The following is a 20,718-nucleotide window of genomic DNA, read 5'->3' on the forward strand; positions in this document are numbered from 1 at the left end:
GTCGCCAGCGCTCCATTGAAAATGAATGGAATCATGTCGCTTTGTCACTGGTGGTGTGAACAAATGCTTTAGAATGCTTCATTACAAAGTAATTTCACCAGTACTGATAACTTGTGAATTAATAGTGTCGAACTGTTAACTTATTTTTGTAAAATCTTACTTAGTTGAACAGATTAGTTTGAGTTTAATCTAATTGCTCTGAACAGAGTGAAGTTGATAAACTGACAAAAGAAGACAACAAGTGCTCCCACTCACAGCCTGATAATGAGCAACTGAGCATTACCTGAGTCGACTAGCTCCATCATTAGGAGCCTGCTGGGCGAGCTGCCTCTGGACGTCTAATTACACACACAGGATTGTGGTGTCACTCCTAAACTCTGCTGTCATCGGACACAGATGGGGTTTGATACCTTTAATTAGTGTGCGCTGCTCCCTTCACACAGCTCTCGGGTGCTAATCAGAGACAACAGCGTGCAGTACATCAACATATGACCCCACTGCGGTCACACTGCGCCCCTGCCGGGCCTCATATGGCAGTGGAGACGCAGGGGAATAATCTATTAAATACTCGACAGGAAATCGAAAGAGATGAGAGGAGAGATGATGGCTTGAACTGTGACCAGAAGAGCATGAAGGAAAAATGAAGGCCCACAGCTCTCTCTCTCTCTCTAGAATGAAGAGATTAGAGATCTTAAAAAGCAGTAGGAGATGAGTGAGATGTTGGAATTGGTAAGAAGTGTGAGGCATGATTACAAGTGCGTGTGTGTGAGTACGTACTGCGCAAGTGTGTGCATGTGTGAGTGTGGGGGCACACAAAGGACACACTACAGGTGTGACTAGCGGAAATATTCAACATTTCTTTGTTACCGCTGTTCGTGTTGGATGAAAGAAAAGTCAGTAGGTGTGTTCGACTTGATGCGGCGCTGCGTTTGACTTAAAGCAGTGCATGCCGGTTAGAAATTCTGTCCGACTTGCGAGTTGCCACGAAACTGTGACATATGCCATCAAAGTACCACAAGAGCAATTCGAGAGCTCTGATGATGACCAAAGACAACGATCATGTGTGTTTCATGTGGGAATTAGTCTCGCGTAGCCAGACCTTCAGACTGGTGGCAGAAGGTCTGGACTCTATCACAGCTTTTCTTGGCCATGGACCAGTCTTGGCTGGTTTGACTGACATGTAACGCAACCATTCATAGTTTGTTTTGGTCCGTGTCATGTTTAGGGACGTGAAAATATAATGTCGATGTCACTACAATAACAGGCCGCGCATCTAATAAATTATTCATTCAAGAACATTGTACAAGTTTACTGCAACAACGGAGCCATGAACTTCACATACTTTTGAAAATCCAGCATATAGTCTTTAAATCCTGGTAAGCGGTCATTGTCACAGTTATAAACACTACGGCTTTCTTCTTCCACGAGGGGTTTTGCCATCACGGCATTTGTTTCCAGGCGGACCGATAAAGAACGCGACACATACGTGTCCTGGACATCCTGTAGAATTCAACCAGTCAGATCGCGACTTCGAAACTCCTAAAGTGTTTCCAGAAAAGTGTGCCATATGCATCAGACGTTCAGCCAACGGTCGTGGGCGTGACGTCTGAGGCTGAGCCTATGTGGATATGTGCCCAAATCCTTAAATCCGAATTTGAAAAGACAAAGAAAATGAGTTGCGCATTCTATGGAGAATGTCCCCTACCCTTGCTGCGGTAGTCTTTTACATTACTGTGCATCAGAATTCACTTATACCATGAAAATAGTAAGGAGAGATGACTGACAGGACAATGACAGAGGCTTTGGTGCACAACAGATCCTGAGCATCATTGACAAATAGCAATTCAATACCCCGCATATTGATTTATATACAATATAATTACCCAACTGTATAATTGCCAGAGGACTCAAAAGCATAGGAATATATTTTTTTCCTCCCATCTCATATTTTTTTCCATCACCATGTCCCTGTCCCATTGGGGTGTCAAACTCATTTTCACTGAGGGCCACTTCAGCATTATGGCTGCCCTCAAAGGGCCAGTTGTAACTATAAGACTTTTAAAATGTTAATATATTGTCTCTTTATTTGATTATTACTTATTTAAGTTACAAATATTGTATAGGCATTTGCAGGGGTGTTTCTAGGTTTTAAAAACATCAGGGGATGAGCCCGAAACATCAGGAGCTGGGTAACAATGATTTGATACAGATAATAATGTATTATTGTATATATGCAGGGGCAAACTGGCTCAAAAATTCAGCCCTGGCACTGTAGACACACCAGCACACATTACCACATGCAATTCATTACCATGCTTATTCAAATATGAGGTAGTTAGGGGGGTTCGGGGTAAAATTTGGATAAAAATTAGATTTCTCGGACCTACATATGTGCATTTTAAGGTGTTTAAAGGCCAAAAAAATTGGATAACAATAGCTTTAAAAGCATGTCAGTGGGCAGTAGCATAAATTATTTGTCAAGATAACAGTTCTTAAACATGAGAATGAGGATAAATATTGCAATGAATGATCCACACTACAAAATGGAAATGCAGAATGTTTCTGCTTATTGTTGACAATACACAATCACATATTCCAAACAGCAATGGCCATAAATGAGAAATCTTTCAAGGATTATTTTGCATAGATGTTACATTTCAATCAAAAACCAGTGCAATCTTTTTGTGTCCAGAGGCAAATGAGCAATTTATATTACCATTAAAGATTGGTTTCAGCAACTTGTTTATTTCCTGAGTTAATCAATGTTTTTGGCACTAATCAGTTTAAAGTTCAATTGTTCACTCATAAAGACAGTCATTTGTCGCCACCTACTGGCTTAATGATGCAAGTGGCGCAAACACAGACAAGCGGAGTGATACAAATGGTGAAAAGGATAATACTGGTACATATTATATTAAATATTATGTAATATATGTAATATATTTAAATAAATATATTATTATATTAAAATAATATAATATATATATATATATATATATATATATATATATATATATATATATTAAAATAATATAAAATATCAATATATTATTCTTCAATCAGTTCTATGCAGCAGAATCAGATTTAACAGATTTATTTTTTGACCAATTGTCAAAATAAAGTATACTCCTACAAAGCTATTTTTATCAGAGCATGAGCAGAGCAGGAAGAACGAGAGGATCGTGATTCGTGTAATTTTACCAGTGTTGCCAGCACGGCTATACACACCATGTAACAGCACAGTAGTGCTATTGCAAAAAGAAACAAACAGGTCCAGAGAAATTTCATGTCGGCACGTTTTTTTAGCGGACTTTGCCTTTCCGGTGAGCGTGAGCAGAGCTCGCAACACAAACACACACACACACACACGGAGGTTGCTTGCGGAACATTGAGCAGAACGCGCTGTGAACACGGAGCGGAGAGCACAGCGCACACACACAGCGGAACGCGCTTAGAAGTTATGCATCTTCGGAAGCGGACTCGAACGCAAAGTCATAAAACACGCTGAGCCAGAGTCAAACCATCGCCGAACACGGAGGGGCGCGGCGGCTTTTTAGTATCTTTTCGGCCAAAAAACGAAAATGTTATTTTCGGCCGAACATTTTCGGCAGCCTAAATTTCGTTGCATCCCTAATTTTAAGACACTCATATGCTCTCGCGGGCCATATAAAATAATGTGGCGGGCCGGATTAGGCCCGCGGGCCTTGAGTTTGACACATAGGGGCTCCATAGAATGCGTAATTTCCTTTCCGAACTTAGTATTCGGCTTCAGGCAGATCCCTAGTTATTTTAATGTTTATTCTGACACATTCACCTCATCTGATGCTCACAATTTTGTTTTTATAAGAGTAAAAAATTTTTTCATGTAACCTTACAAATATTGTGTAATTTATTACATATAAAACTGAGAAAAAAAAAAAATATATATATATATATATATATATATATATATATATATATATATATATATATATATATTATTCTTGTACATATGGCACTCTAATTAAGCAGTCCATAAAGTATAGTATGAAAAGGGTTATAGTATGAAACATAAAATATTATATTTGTATATTTGACAAATCATCTATGATTAAGTATGCTAACACCATGCGAGCGTCACTATGAGAAGCAGAAAGCAGAAAAATGTTTGGAATAATATGAGGGTGAGTAAATTACAGAATTTTCATAGAAACTATGGCAACCAACTAAAGAGTATTAGTAGCTAATCTTGATTTAATTGAGTTAACAAAAGACAAAGTTAAATGAAATTAAAGGAACCGTATGTAGGATTGTGGCCAAAACTGGTACTGCAATCACTTTAAAAATACTGTAGAACGGTGTATCTCCTCCCCCTACACCCTGACTTGAGGTTGCCAGATAAGCTGCAGGATTCAGCAGAAACGGCTGATTCAATGAGAGCTTCCAATGGCAAGTGACGACGAGATGTACACAGAAAGTTTTTTTCTGTTAATTATGTTTATGCTATAGATATTTTGATAAGTAATTATGTATTTAAAAAATGTACTAATTGTCATTAGTTAAATATAATCGTAAAGATTTATGCTGCTCGTAGCCTATATAATCGTAAAGATGTATGCTCGTATGTGACAGTATAATCGTAAAGATGTAACTTATGCTCGTATGTGACAGACAGAACGGTAGCTGTTAGTCTAACTTGTAACGTTAATCTGTCATTAATGTAAGTACAAGCACAAGCCTATGTCACTATGTGTAACCATAGATATCATACATGATATCTATGTGTGTAACCAATATCAAAGATACAGCTATTCATGAAGTGAAAGTGGCCAGCTGTATTTTTTAATACCCTGCAGCACACGTCCATAACGCTAAAATATGTGATGTGAAATACAGGTCAACTTGCAGCATGTGTAACTTAGTCCACGATATACGTGAAGAACGAATGACGAATCATTTTTTCTGAGGTAAAGTTAGGCTTCTGTCTCAATTACGTTTCAAATTGCCATAATGGGCGTGCTAATGTTGTTTTCCTCAGCGTCTCAACATAATGACAGAGAAACGGGCTCCTATAATGCATTGCTAATGTTAGCATACGTCCACGTGAGCTAACGTTACATTACTTTGCACGAACATGCATAACTGTTCGACTGTCATGAATATATGAAATGTCCATTGACATCAAGTACAAGTTAGCCAAGCATAGAAGAATCTTACCTGTTCAGGAGAAAATAAGCAACGTTGGCATCTGTGTTCAAAGTCGTCTCCATCTTTCAAAAGCATCTCCAATACAAATTCGGGTTTTATTTCGGACTTTGTCACGGCGAATTTCTGAATTATAACGAGGTCTTTTTGATTTAGTAACGTTAGACATTTTTATCCGACTAGTTAGGGTAGGTTAGAGCAAAGCTGGCAACCCGGATCCCGAAACACTACTGACTTCGTGATTGGTCGATAGGTGGAGGGAGGCGCGTCAGGCCAAAACACAAAATGACAACATCAACATCAGTTGAGGGCTGCAAGTCCACTTTTTAAATGACAATATCCTAGCCATACTACTGTTGTCAGTGATATAAGTATTTGAAATTAACATGATTTCTTAATGTCTAGTGACACATCAGGGCCATTTTATGATTAATTGAAATAGATTTCTTACATACAGCTCCTTTAAGAAACAAACAGAGACAGGATAGAAATGTTTGTCTTTTTGATTATGGCATTTCAAAATAATCCAAAATATAATACATTTGAAGATTAGAGCTTTTCAATTATCCAATTTTCTCTTGTTTTAAAAAAGTATGGTAGTGGTGCAGGAATAAGTCCTAAAACCCCAAAACAAGTTCCGGTTCCATTGTCCCAGTCAATGGGTTTTTGAATGGGGTTATGGTTATGATGTCTGAAATAAGATCTGTGGTTAACATAAGCTCAAGATATTTTCACTTTATATTCTATCACATAACATAGATCAGTAACACCCCACTCAGGAATTTTTTTCAGAAAGTTTCTACTTGTCTTGAAAAAGGCAGTTGCAAACAAGTGGCTAAATGGAACTACAGCCTCATTGTGTTTAAGTACACATGCTCTTGCAAACTATTCTAACTCAAACTTTCAAACTTGTAGATTTTAAATAAAGATTGAAAGAGTTGCCAGAAGCTTAGTGGTGGAGACATTGAAGTCATGTGTTGTTCATAGACTAACTTTCACTTTTTACTTCTTTACTTCGTTTGTGAAAATTGCGTAAGAATCAAACTTTTTTTGGACACTGAGATTATTTTCTGTAAGTCAATGGAGCAGTTCTATTACCTTTATGTTGAGGGAACCAGGGTGATGCTAACTTTCGAGTCATTCTTGCAGCAGTCTGTTCTTTCGCTGTAATTCAAATGTAATATTTTTCAAAACTCACTGAGTAAAAACCCCACAGCAGTTATATGTGAACTTCATTAAACGAAACCTTGTTTATCTTTTACTGGTTGTCTAGGACTGACAGCTAGTGGCGTGGATGTGACATCACATAAGAACATTTTCAGTTGCAGATGCTATAAAGACATTCCCAATAATTAGATGTGGCCATGTGATCTTAACATGTCTGCCCCCAAGAGGCCACCTTTTCTATGTAAAATAAAACAGCTTTTGTAAGGCTAATTGATCTTCAAAAGATTTTTCTAAACTATTAAAATGTGTTAAAAAGTTAAAAAAGTGACACCCTAACAAATTCCCCAGCAACTTTTAAATTGGCCTCTCAAAGTTGCCTTACCTCTATGAACATAAAAGGTTTCCGTTTTTATTGTAAACTCTGCATAAAAAGTGCGATAATCTCTTAGCAAATAAGACTCAGTGGCCTATTTATACCTGTTATGACTCTAAAAAGATCTTAAAATAAATAAATAAATAAAAACAGCGGCATATTTTCACACTCCCTTCTACAAGCCCAAATGACTTTTTCATGAGCCTAATGGGAAATTATGGGTTATTATATTCTGTCGCTTGACACCCTGATTATAAAATAGTGCAACACAAAGAACTGCAGGAGAGTGGGAGAGGAAAAAATGAGCCAGGGAAGAATGTACCACTTTATTTTGAAAAGAATCCCATTCTCTAATTCATTACTCTCCCAAGAAGCAATATACACCTCATTACACTAAAATGAACGGAAAAAATCATTTTCCCGCCTTACATTTGCTCATGACTGCGACCTAATCCTCAGGGCCTCGGGGTAACCTACTCCACACCCCCATCATCCACCCTCCGAAAAACTCATCAGCCCTCATTTGCCTCTAATTCAGCTATCTGTTCAAGTTTAACCATCCATCTGCCCCTCTCAGCCGACAGTGGAGGAGACTATAGCGAAATGTATACCATGTTTTACGAGATTTACAGCAACTAAATTCTTCACTCAGAAAAAAGTCTCAAGAGTTTCTTGAGTGTTCAGCCATTAAGATAAAGACTGTTAACTAGAAAACAATTATGCGCTGGCCAACCCTTAAGAGCCTCAATTCTCTCTTTTTAAACATCACAAAAGTGTCCTTTCCCCATAAAGTATGAAGTAACAACAATCTCTGAAGTCCTGCAGGCCTTGTTGGAACAAATCATTATGTTAACACGTTAAAACACAAGAAATATATGGCCATGCTGCTCCAAAAGAAGAATTTGTGGAACCGTTTTTTTGTTTGTTTTTGGCACAGTTGTGAAATTCTCCACATTTACTAGCAGTCCAGTGAGAGATGACAAATTCATTGGCTTTCTGATGACTGATAGAGAACTTTTTTTTAAATGTAAGTGTTTTGTTTTGTTTTGTTCTTGTTCTTTAACGTTACCAAGGCTTTTGGATTCAAAATTGTGTTTTTAGGATTGTTCTGGCACTGTTCTCAAATGCAAAGATAGGATGTGAGAGATGAGTTGATCATGTCAAAGCAATCTGTCACAAGCAGAATGAATGATATTTTTCTTTTCCTTTTCAGACAACTTAATTTATTTTATTTATGTGCATTTTACAAGCATGGTTTTTATTTTTATTCATTTTTAAATTATTTTTGGTTTGTTTGTTTGTTTAATAAAGTTTTTTTGAAAATCTCAAACTAGGTTGGATCTCATAAAAACGTATATTTCGGGTTGATCCAGTCAATTTGCATGTGCAGTCCTAAGCACAGATCTTAGTTTATATGTGAACTGGAGCCTCTTGCTGTGTTCATGCCATGTCGTAATTACTAGATGACAACCTGTGATGTTCTACTTGGAGCTGTTCAAGTCACCAGACTCCGAATTATTAATTTCTATGGCAACACTCTGCATATCAACTCTTGGAATCCAGAGTCCTCGCAAGAGCACAAGTTGAATTTGCTCAGCGAGTACTCTGGTGTCGCGTAATGATGCTCATTAAATATGCCCTTGTATCCGAGCTGCACCAATCACATCGGGTTATCTGATTTAGGCAGGCCAGAGGCGAGCTAAACAGATGAGGACAGCGCTGTGACATCGAAGTCATTAGTAAACATTGCAAGATGGCTATGGATGAACACCAGTTGTTTGAAACGGCTTTGGCCGCTACAATGAACAAGTTAGACTTGGCTTTTTATCTAAAAGAGGAACAGAAGACGGCGATTGAATCGTTCCTTTGCAAGAAGGGTGTTTTTGCTGTTTTGCCAACCGGATACGGTAAGAGTCTAATCTACCAGTTAGCTCTGATGGTAGCTAAGCGATAACTTGTTATGATTGGTCGTAGTGTTATCCAATTGTCTGCAGTGAGATTTTCAAATGCATGCTTGGTGCCGCCCCTCGAGCTGGCCGATTTTCATTAGTCGATGCCAGACCATTAATCTTTCAGATTTAGGTCTGGATTTCCAGGCTAGCATTTTGACGCTCTTAAATGTGACGTGACAGATCACTGTAGCGCCTCAGTTCAGGTGGCTGCAAGAGTCTTTTCTTCCACTTTAGAACAAGTTAGCACGAAAAACACACATGAACATCAAAAGGTATGTTGAAAGATACAGTATAACTTACTGAAATACATCATCATGTCTCATGTATTCGCTCAATATATTTCAACCACAGGAAAAAAGTCAATAAAACAGCTTGTGAACAATGTATCACTTCTTGCATTAACCTCAGGAAAGTTATCCAATGTTCACAGTTTGTTAGTTAGCAATGAAAAAACAACAGAGAGAAGCTTATTTACTGTTAATTATTATAGGGTTGGGGGGAAATATATTCACCCAACTATCGCAATTATTTTTACGATTAAATTTTTATATTCTAGAATCGATATTAATACATATTCAATTGCTTTATTTTAGTCCTTGCTTGGAGACGAGACAGAGGAACACTGTAAACCTAAAAAGGTGGCAAAACTCAATACATTTAAGGCAATCAGTTGTCTCAAAATATTTAAGAAATTAAGAAATTTAAAGTTTAAAAGTAGAACTTGCAGATTTTTATTTTGTACTCATACATTTTACTTGTTCTTAACGTGAAATGTTTGAGTATATTAATCCACACATTTAACTTAAAATTTTCATGTAACCTCAGTGTGAACATTTTTGTAATTATAAACTTAGCTGGTTATAAAAAAAACTAGTTCAATACATGCTAACATGCTAACAATAGCATGGTTTAGCACTTGCTGTATGCATGCAGCAATATAAAGCATTGACATACTTGCTCTCAAACCAAGCCACATGCACCAATCGTCATCATAATGGTAACTCTCCTGAAATCAACATTAACAAAAAAATCTTCTAAATTAGCATAACAAAATATGAATCACTACTAAATCTCCCACTAAACATTAATCTTGCACAAAAAACAACAACATTATATTACACTTAATTTCAGCATTTAATCTCCCTTTTGAGTGCCATTGGCAAAGCATGCTGGGAAATAGAAATCCCAGCCCAGTTTCAGTTGAACTTAAGTTCGTCTAAATTAAAAGAAATAATTTCATAAAACTCAAAACAATGAAACATTTCAGTTTACTTAAAATATATCATTTACAGTATGTGAACTTGAAAGAAAAAGAAACTGCTAAATACTCAAAAGTTCATTTGACTGAGCTAATTAGTTTTTTTTTATTCTATTCTATTCTATTCTATTCTATTCTATTCTATTCTATTCTATTCTATTCTATTCTATACTATTCTATAAGTTTGTCCTACTCAAACCAATTAATTATTTTGAGCGTTAGGGTTTACAGTGAGAGTTACCTCTTTTATTTCAGCAGAGAGGGTTGTATCTGTGAGTATTATTACATGATGTCATATCTCTTATTAGTGGAAACGAGAAAGAGAAAAATGGTGGACGGAGAGGCATCTACGGATACACAATCTGCCCCATCGTGTATAAATGTATCATTCAACTTTTACCCATGGTCTAGAGTTAAAAAAGCAATGAATTGCAATATCAATTCACAATACTTGTAGAATCGCAATTCTGAAAAATCACAATCGTATATCGACACTCAAGTATTGTGATGGTATTGAATCGTGAAACAGGTGTATCATCCCCAAGGCCGTAACCAGGGTTTGAAAATTAGTGAGGTCCGAGGTGAGGTGCAGGGCCGGATTAAGAATTCAGAGGCCCCTGGGCACAATCAATGTCTTGTAGGCCCCCCCTTAGGCAGGCCTAATGTATAGTTTGTCCAAGGACATTTTAATTTTGCATTAAGAGTTTTAGTTTACTGACTTAAAAGGAACTTTGTTGTACTATGCTGGAGTAAAGTTCATAAATGATAGATCTTTCCCATATAGGATTTTGTAAAACTATGTTGGGTAAACCTCTGTCCCTCTAGGGGGGTTCGGGGGCATGCTCCCCCGCAAGAAAATTTTGTACATTTTAAGGTTAAATGCATCAATCTGGTGCTCTTTGAGAGCTCAAAATTAAGAGCTTCAACGGGCTTCAACCCATGAACTGTGCACAAATAAAAAACATTGACTTGTACCTGGACATTAAAGGGGGCTCAAACATATTTTTTAGTTATGATATGGAGTTTCAGTCTACATTACATTATAACTGGTGTTTTAGTATGCCAAACAATTAGTATAATAATATAATAATGATTTCTATAATTATTCCTATGACATAAAATCCATATAGCCTAATAAATGAAAATGAATATTTCAAAAGTATATTTTACATTACACTATAGGAAAATTACAATACTTTTGTCCTAATGTCTTCACTTGCAAGAAATAAACCCTTTGATCGCGTGAGCAAAGTGCGCACTTTTCTTTAAATCACGCAGCACAAACATAATGCCTATATAGGATACTTAAAGTCTTGTGCTGTTTTATAAAGCACAAAACCATATCACGGTTTCGATATTAGTTCGTTGGCAAAATATAACGCTAGAGACCTTTATGTTAGGCTATACATTTTACATCTCATGTGTATTGGGAAAAGGGAGAAGAGGGAGAAGAGCGAGTTCGGCAAAAGGCGGATTCGAACTCGAGTCGAACGCGTCAAAAGCTACTTAGTTTCAAGCACCTCACGCACGCCCAACGACCCGTGCAACTGTAGCTATTTAGTTGTGGGTGCCTTTTTTGCTAAAAAGACAGGCACTTAGTGCAAATTATACGCGCCATTATCGGAAATGTAAAAGAAAAAAAAGTTTATTGGCACTTTTTGGTCATTTCATGACTTTCAAATTGACATCAACTACGATGCTGTTGCATCATGCTTGTAGTTTCTTTTGCGCTTTATTTATAAATTATAATAAAGTGACATAAAGCGCTCTGCCGCATTTTTTACAGTCTATGCTCACAACACGCTCTCAAGCCCCGTTCACTGATCTACCTTCTCGCAGCGACATAAATTGCAAACACACATATGACGCGGTTTAAACGGCTAATTAATCATTCAGAGAGCTTGAAATTTTATTTTTGAATATAAAAAAATGACCGAGGTCCGGACCTCGGTGACCTCATAGCTGGCTACGGCCATGATCATCCCATCCCTATTAATAGTATATATATGTTTGAATAAATTTGTCATGAAGACGAGTGTTTATGAAACTAGAGTTGTATACAAACATTCAAGTTTTTATTTGAGTCTGATTAATTGGCTTTATCTTAAAATAAACAGAAGTTGAATAAAATAGTTTGGGCTCTTTTGTTAATTTTACCCTCTAAAATAAAAATTTTAGAGTACCAAATCATTTTTTTTTTTTTACCAAATGAGCACTGTCACAGCTTTCTTTACGTAGCAACTATTAGGCTCTGATGCTTGATCACAAAATAACCTTCTAAAATGCATACACTACTAGATTACACAGTGCACTGAAAAAAATAATAATAATAATTGGTGTAAGATTTACTTACTTGGAAAGGAAAAATTTTCACTATATATTCACTAAATTTCACAAATAATTACACAGAAATATTAAGTAAAAGTTTTTAAGTAGAAAGACTGAAAGTGTTTTCTTGTTAAACATACTCCAATAATCTATGTTTTATTTACAAAATCTTTTGCATAGTGTATAGTATGTCATTTGGGACACAACTAAAGACAGAACTTATATACTAATGCTCTTAAAAATCACAGTTATCTCCTGGTTTCTGGTATCTTGTTTTTTTTTTTTTTTTCTGCCTGTTAATCTTGGATTTCTCTGTTTTCGCATGTGCCCCTTTGACCCTGTTACTGTTTGGACGGTTTACCCTGTTTTGACCTATTGCCTGTCTTTGGATTACGTTTTTGGATTGGCCTTCAATAAAACTGCGTTTGGATCCTCAACCTTCGTGTCTCGGTGCAGTTCATGACAATAATATATTATAATTTAAAAGTTATTATAAAATCATCCCACTTTATTGTGAAAAAGAGAAAGGTCACAAACTTTACAGTCCACCAGTTTCCCACTGTCCAACCTGTGCGAATACATGATTCTGCATAGCTTTTGTTCTGGAATCCATGAGAAAAAGCAGCAGATAAATAGAGCCGCAGAATAAAAGCAAATCTTCAATCAGCTGCTTGAATTGTACTGTTGAGTGTGTTTGAATCTCTACTTCCTCAGAAGTGTCTGTCAACCTTATAGTGAACATGGTCCAATAGATGTGAGTGAAGAGTGAAAGAGAGAATGTGTGTGTGTGTTGGGGGTGTTTAGTGAAGGATTATGCAAATGAAATTTGAGAGAAAAAAAATCCTGTCCAAAAATGACTCGGGCGGAACGCTTGCTCAGGCGGGGTGCTTGACTAGCATGTGTGACCGAGCCGCCAATGCCCACGCCTGCCCACAATCCAGCTTTGTTCACTGGGACGTCACCGTGAGGGTCTGTGAAGAGGAGTAAGAGCAAAAAAATAAAAGACATGGAACAAAGCATGGTAGATATCTAAGGAAAGATACTGGTCCATCTTTCCATCTCATTTCTATCAGATTTACTGCAGTGTAAAATACACCCTTGGGAACACAGAGCTCAACAGCTTGAACCTATACGATAGAGAACAGTGTCATGATTTCCTTTCCATTAACTTCTAAAGTTTCCAATAAACTGGTGGAGCTGCAATCCAACAATCAGATGCAATTATTAAAAGGTCAATTTATCAATTATCTAACCGCACTGGGGGGGAAATGTTTCCTAAATCGTGGACTGGTTTTTGGAATAGCATAGAAGCATACTATTCTTATTATTCCTGCATATAAATAATGATTTTGACTAATATAGTAAGTGAAAATTGGGAGGAAAACATTCATGTCCAAAAAATGTTTAGGGCGAAACACTTGTTCAGGCGGGGTTTTAGCATTAGAATAAGTGGCCTGGATGGGTTGTATTTGTAGTATGTATATGCACAGTAGATTTTCTGTATAATACCACACAACCCATTACATTTGTCAAAATGTGTAATATACAGCAGTGCATATTACACAAAATACTGTATACCACAATGCAATGCACATAACCTTCCATTTCCAATGAAATGAAAGCGCAGAAGTAAATACATGAATGACTTTTATCAGCTCTATTCATTTGAATATTACATTTTATTAGAATTTTCATTGAACATGGATTGGATCAATTTAACATTCAACAGGCCAACATGAATACATAAATACAACAGAATAAAGATACACATGAAATAAACAGTGCTTTTCAGGTAGGTATAACTGTACTATTCAGGTACAGAAATTGAATAAAGTAATCAAATGTTCACGTTCACTTAAGCCATAACTGACTGTGTTTACTAGGTTAACAGTAAAGATGTTCTAGACTATTTTAAGTCATAAAGTGAGCAGGACATATTCAAATTTAAATAAAAATTTAGTCTGAGAACAGCAGCGCCAGGCCAGCCAATGCTATCTCAGGACCAATTCAAGGAGTGAGTACAAGGTGGCTAATTCGTACGAATTCGTATGACCTCACTTGTACGAATTCGTACGATTTGTCTAAACCCCAGTCATGGGTAGGTTTAGGGGCGGGGTCAGGGGTAGGTCATTTGTACGAATTCATACGAATTGGGCAACTCGTAAAATATGTACGATTTAGAAAAAATCATACAAGTGAGGTCATATGAATTCGTACAAATTAACCACCTCGTAAAATATGTACGAATTGCCGTGAGAACGGGTTGGGCCAGCTGGTGTTGAGGTGGGGTTGAGGTGGGGGGGATACGTAATCATCTTTTATAAAAAGACATTTTTTTGTATGTACTGAGTTGACGATATCAAATAAAACAATTTTTCTTTAAAAGTATGCACATTTTTCACCGTATCACTATGATGGCATATTTTGCCATAGACCGCTCTTTTCTAAACCATTATATCCCAGCAGCTTCTCTAGCTGCCAGTCTTTTTAGGCTATGATCAAAACAAACTTCTTTTATCATTCAAATTTACACAAAATATGTGACTCCTTCAATATTAATTAAAAATAACATTATTTCAATCGTCATATATTTTTGGGACAGTGGGACAAAAATACAAATTTTCCTTATTGAGAGCTTTTCCTCAGTTTTTTGTCAAGACAATAAAGAGATTGAAATTGAAAGTGTCATATGTGGAATTGACAGTATTTATTATACATACAAGCAGAAGCTGTCCCAAACTTGAAAAAGGCACAAGAGAAGAAGTTTCATTCCGCACTTTTGAACTTCCTGGGTCGGGCCTCTTTGGTCAACGGGAGAGTGACCATAGACAGAATCACCATGAACACACCACAACCCCACCAGCAGAAACATTCTCAGCATCTCTCTGACCCACAGGTGAGAATGACAGATGCCGCTGGGCTCTTTAACTGATGTCAGTCAGCAGAAGAACACAATGCCAAAGCTACAGCTTCAGCTGAAAATTGTGTGAAACTTCCAGGGGGAATATTTAATGCTTGCTGTGCAGACAATGGACAAATGGCCGAGGAGAGCCAGAGTGACTCAGTGGGGAACCAGGAAAATCTCCACACCAGCCACCGGATTTCAGACAAAGAGGCACAAAAGGTAATTTTTTATCTGCCGAGCAGCATCTAAAAAGTATCTAGCGGGAGCTGCTTTTCACGGCTGAGAGCGCAGATGGAGTGCTGAATCAAGCTGGGATGATCATCAACAACACACCACTGCTCTTCTGCCTTTCAAACAGTCCGAGCGTAGCTTTTCACTAAGTTGGATTTTCTCTTTTTTTTTTTTTTTTTTTACTGAATTAATCTCTCTTCTAGCATGCTTCTTAAAATTGGAATTCTATACAGAGCTTAGCCACTATGTTTCCAGTATTTCTTCCTTTTTTCTGTTGTTGCATTTTTCTAAATTCCTGCTGTGGTGATCAATAGCATTTGTCATTTGTTCTCCTTGTTGGCTTGTCTCTCCACATTTTCAGGAGGTCGGTAAATTGGTTTCTTTTTAGAGTCAACTGGAATCATGAAAAGAGAATCCCATCACAGGACAATTAAATGTTCCAGCAGGAAAAATCTTTTGTGGCACAAAGCTTGAAAAAACTTTTCACGACAGACAAAAAAAAAAAAAAATCCTAAATGTTTTATATTGTATATATTACAGCCCAAAAAAAAACTCTTAAAGGAGTACTTTACCACTGGCAAAATGGGCTTTGTATAAAACTTGTCTGCCTATGCAGTAGAAAGGTGGGATAAAAATTAAAATCAGTGCTACCTGACCAGAGAAAACCGAGAAAAAAGGCCATTGTCTTTTTGAAAACTTCAACACCCATAATGCACTGGGAATGTTGTATCAAAGGCCACTCCCAACAGTCTGTAATTTATAAGCTTGTCAAATACCTCCTTGCTTTAGTTTGAAATACTTCTTATCCAACTTTTAGTTCTAATGGTGTCGACTTGTATTGTTCCTGTGTGCATGAATTCAAAGAGTAAATGTTTAGCAGGAGTGAGTTACTTTCAGTTTCCAGTGAAGGAGTAATAACCTAATAAATTAATAAATTGACGTTAATAACCCTCTTTCGATTTTAACCCAACCGTGGGCGTGGATACAAATATGTGGAAGTATAATAATTAATCATTATAATAATTATTAAGTATAATAATTAATTTACATATATTACCAACATTGTAACAAAGCCGGTTGATCCCCAAAATCAGTGAAGTTACACTTTAATTATAGATTTTTTTAATTTATTTTTTTATGTGTTGACAATTTTCCTGAAACGAGAAGTTATGGATATATAAGACAGGATATCTAAAATGGTTAATCTCTTTTTATAGCATGGTAAAACTGTCACTTTTTGAGGGTGAGCAAAAACGTTTTTGAGTGTGTGTCCCTCTAAATGCAAATAATCTGCACAGAGGGCGGAGCTTCAAGAGCTTGTGTGTTAGCATCTTTAATTACCTCACACAGACAAGCACTGAAAAGCCTTTTATGTTCAAACCAGAGTTGGACAAAGATGAAGAGACTCAAGAAGAAGTGACAACATGTAGAAGCAACAGGACATTTCTGATTGGAGAATATATTTTGCTGATGTGGAGTTAACTACCTTCTAGTCACTGATTAGCATATTCTGTCATGATAATCTAGAAATCGCGTTTCCGGGAGATTCCGTAAACTCTAGGGTCCGTGATGTCACAAACCCGAGAAGAAGCTCATTTTAGTCCCTATCAGCCGTTTGTTGTAGTCCTTAAAAAGTCCTTTAAATTTCTTTAAAAGAAAACATCTCCCTTTGCTTTAAACTTTGAGCAGTGTAACTTTGCAGTTGTTGTTTATGCTCAAACAACAACATTACACACAAACTAAAGTTAAAAAAGTGAAATCATAATCAACTCTTTGAAATAAAATAGCCAATAGGCTTTAGAAGCAGCAACAAACTTGATTTGCAACTTGTTGTTTGTGCCATTGGGGGACAGGACATTTTCATTATAGAAACAATTTGGTTGGACAAAAATCCCTGCAGTGCAGATGAGTCATCAATATTTTTGCTCCATTTTCCCACAATAGACAGACAGTAAATTTTAAATGCGTATCTGCTAAAAGTGAGCTTTGCCAACCTTTATTACTACACAAGCAAATAGATAGCTGCAAGACTTTGTTTGGATTTAAATAATAATACATTGTTACAAATATGTGTAAAAATTGTTACATTTAGGCTTTTTTTTTCAATATTGTTTAAATTGAAATGTTATTACACATTATCAAAAAAGTATTGTGCAGTACCAGTACAATGATAGTATCGATAGTATACCATGGTACAACATTCATGGTGCCATGTTCATGTACTATGGTATAAATGGTACCCCAATGTAGGCTACTTAAAAAAAAAAAAAAAAAAACCTTAGAACTGAAAAGGTTAATGTCGATGAAATTATGAAAGTGATATTCTATGAAATAGTGCTTTTAGTTGCATTCAGAGTTTGATAATGGACATTGAATCATTCTGAGAATCAAATAAGTTTTTTGTAGCTTTTAGACATGCGGTAAAGAATTGGAGTTTCTATTCAAACTCAATACTTCATTGAGATTCTGAAATATGCAAGACTGTTGCTCATTAAGCCGTGTAGATAAGCAGAAAATGACATCAAACTCATGTTAATGTAATATAATGATTATGTGTGTTTGGACCCCTTTTGACCCTGCTTTAAGAGCGCCATTTCTGTGCAAATTGTCCATGGTCATTTGCATCTGAATTAGGAGAATATGAACCCTTTTCTGTTGTTTCAGCATAATTGTGTTTATAATCTTAATTCTCTATGTTATTTAGCAGGTTTAATGGTTCATAAGGCAGGAACGAAGCCAAACTCAACTGGGCAACAGCTGAAAGCGTGTGTATGTGTAAGTGGTCTTGTATGTTATGGGAACCAAATGTCCCTACAAGGATAGTAATACCAGTAATGTATGACCTTTTGGGGATGTTTTTTTTTCTTTTTCTTTTTTTTTTTTTGGTCCACATAAGGAAAACAGCTTATAAATCATAGTAAATTGTGTTTTTTATTTTTATTTTTTATGTAAAAATGCAGAATATTTTCTGTGATGGTTGTTTAGCAGTAGGGTTTAGGTTAATGCATAGAGTATACAGTTTGAACAGTATAAAAATCATTATGTCCATGAAAAGTCCCCATAAAATATGGAAACCCAACATGTGTGTGTGTGTGTGTGTGTGTGTGTGTGTGTGTGTGTGTGTGTGTGTGTGTGTGTGTGTGTGTGTGTGTGTGTGTGTGTGTGTGTGTGTGTGTGTGTGTGTATATAGATACAGTGTGCACTGCTATTAGATAGACAGATGGCGCCATCTAGTGACTGAAAATACCAGGTTAAAGAAATGACTATAAGTAATGAAGAGGAAGTCCCCTTCACAAGGAAAATGTTATGATTTTATTTAAATGTATATTATGTTAAATATGAGTATATAATAAATATATTATACTGTTCATATAAATTATATTTACCGTATTTATACTAACACTCAACAGAGGCTATATTAGTTGGACACCAAATGTTGATTTGTATTAATTTATACATGTTTAGTGCAAATTACAATCGTTGGTGATTACAAAAATGAGAATCATTTAAATATTTTATTCTAGAAGCATTTGACATGTTTAAAACTACTTTTTATGCTAAATGACAGCGACATAAGATATAGGCTACACATAAGGTGTCATGACATGAATATAAAATTATTATTTTAATGTTCCTATTTTACACACACACACACACACACACACACACACACACACACAAACGTGGAAAAAAGGTTATTTTCAACCCTCATTCTTACTCTGACTGTGTCCGAAAACCAGGATACGGATGTAGGAAGGTAACAGGCACGTCCGAATTCAATGTTCGAGCCACATCCTGTCTCCTGAGATACCTTCATCTGAGCGATTTTTGAAGGCAGCATAGATGGATCCTTCGCTGCCTTTGATATCCCACAATCCTGTGTGTTCCATTCCCTGACTGTTGAGCTAAAAAAATAAAGATGGCATCTGAAATTTGAGGTTGGTGGTCAGTTTGTGTAAAGTGTACATTTTGACCAACTTTTCCCACTTTTGATGGCATTTCTAGCAAGAAGTTATTGTAATAATTAAATATTCAGTAAGTAGTCACCAAAGCTCTCTCTCTATTTTGTTATCGATCATTAAATCGTCACGCTGCCTCAGAAGTCAGTCTGAAATCAGTTTCGTGAGGTATCTTCACGTGTAAGCGCTGCCTGCTAAGTCGTTGCCACAAGTCAACTGCCTAGGTTTTCAGAAGCAGCCTCTTTCTGAAATTATCTTTGCTTTCAGGGGTGGCTCCTTTAAAGGAACACTCCACCGTTTTTTGAAATAGGGCTTATTCACTTTCTTTCCTACATTTAGATAGGTGGACAAATGCATTTTTGACTCAGTGCATGCATTGTTTTAGTTTGACAGGGTCGGCGCTAGCTTAGCTTAGCATAATGAATGGAATCCTTTGTTGCCAGCTAGCATGTCCTGAGTAAAAATGATATAAAAATTAATTACTTCTTGTGGCCTGTGTATTCACAACAAGTACGAATAGTGATGCAGATTAACACTAGGCGATTTCCCAGGCAGATATTGATTTATATATTAAGGACTATATTAGGGGGAAGCACAGGCGAAGCACTGCTACTTGGGCGTGATATCTCTGCGCCCAAGTAGCAGTGCTTCGCCTGTGCTTCCCCCTAATATAGTCCCAAGTCAATATCTGCATAGGAAATCGCCTAGTGTTAATCTGCATCGCTATTTGTACTTGTTGTGAATACGCAGGACACAAGAAGTAATTAGGTGGTAGGTGGTAAATTTTTAAAAAAATTTATATCACTTTTACTCAGGACATGCTAGCTGGCAACAAAGGATTCCATTAATTATGCTAAGCTAAGCTAGCGCTGACCCTGTCAAACTAAAACAATGCATGCACTGAGACAAAAATGCATTTGCCCACCTATCTAAATGTAGGAAAGAAGGTGAATAAGCCCTATTTCAAAAAACAGTGGAGTGTTCCTTTAAGGCTTGTCAGTAACCACTGGTATGATTTGCTATTGCATAGGAAAAAGTATCAAAGCCCCCCTCGAAATCACAGGCGAGAAAGTGCTTTGAAAACATTAATATGAAGCATTATCAAATTGTTTACTTACGGTTTGCGCTGTCAAATCCAATACAGTTGGCTGCTTCGTCTTTCTACAAGTCTCTTTTCGAACTCTCTGTGCCTCGTTTACAAATCAGCACTGAAATGCTCCGAACAAACATATAATCCTCTGGGACGCCATTAAAATGAAACCTGAAAATTAAATGTTGTGGTGTTTTTAAGGTCCATAAAATAAGTACTTTTCTATCCTGTTTTTGATCCTCTCTTAAACACTTGTTTTGATAGGCATGCC

The sequence above is a fragment of the Scardinius erythrophthalmus genome (assembly GCF_964197995.2).
Source record: "Scardinius erythrophthalmus genome assembly, chromosome: 25".
NCBI lineage: Eukaryota > Metazoa > Chordata > Actinopteri > Cypriniformes > Leuciscidae > Scardinius > Scardinius erythrophthalmus.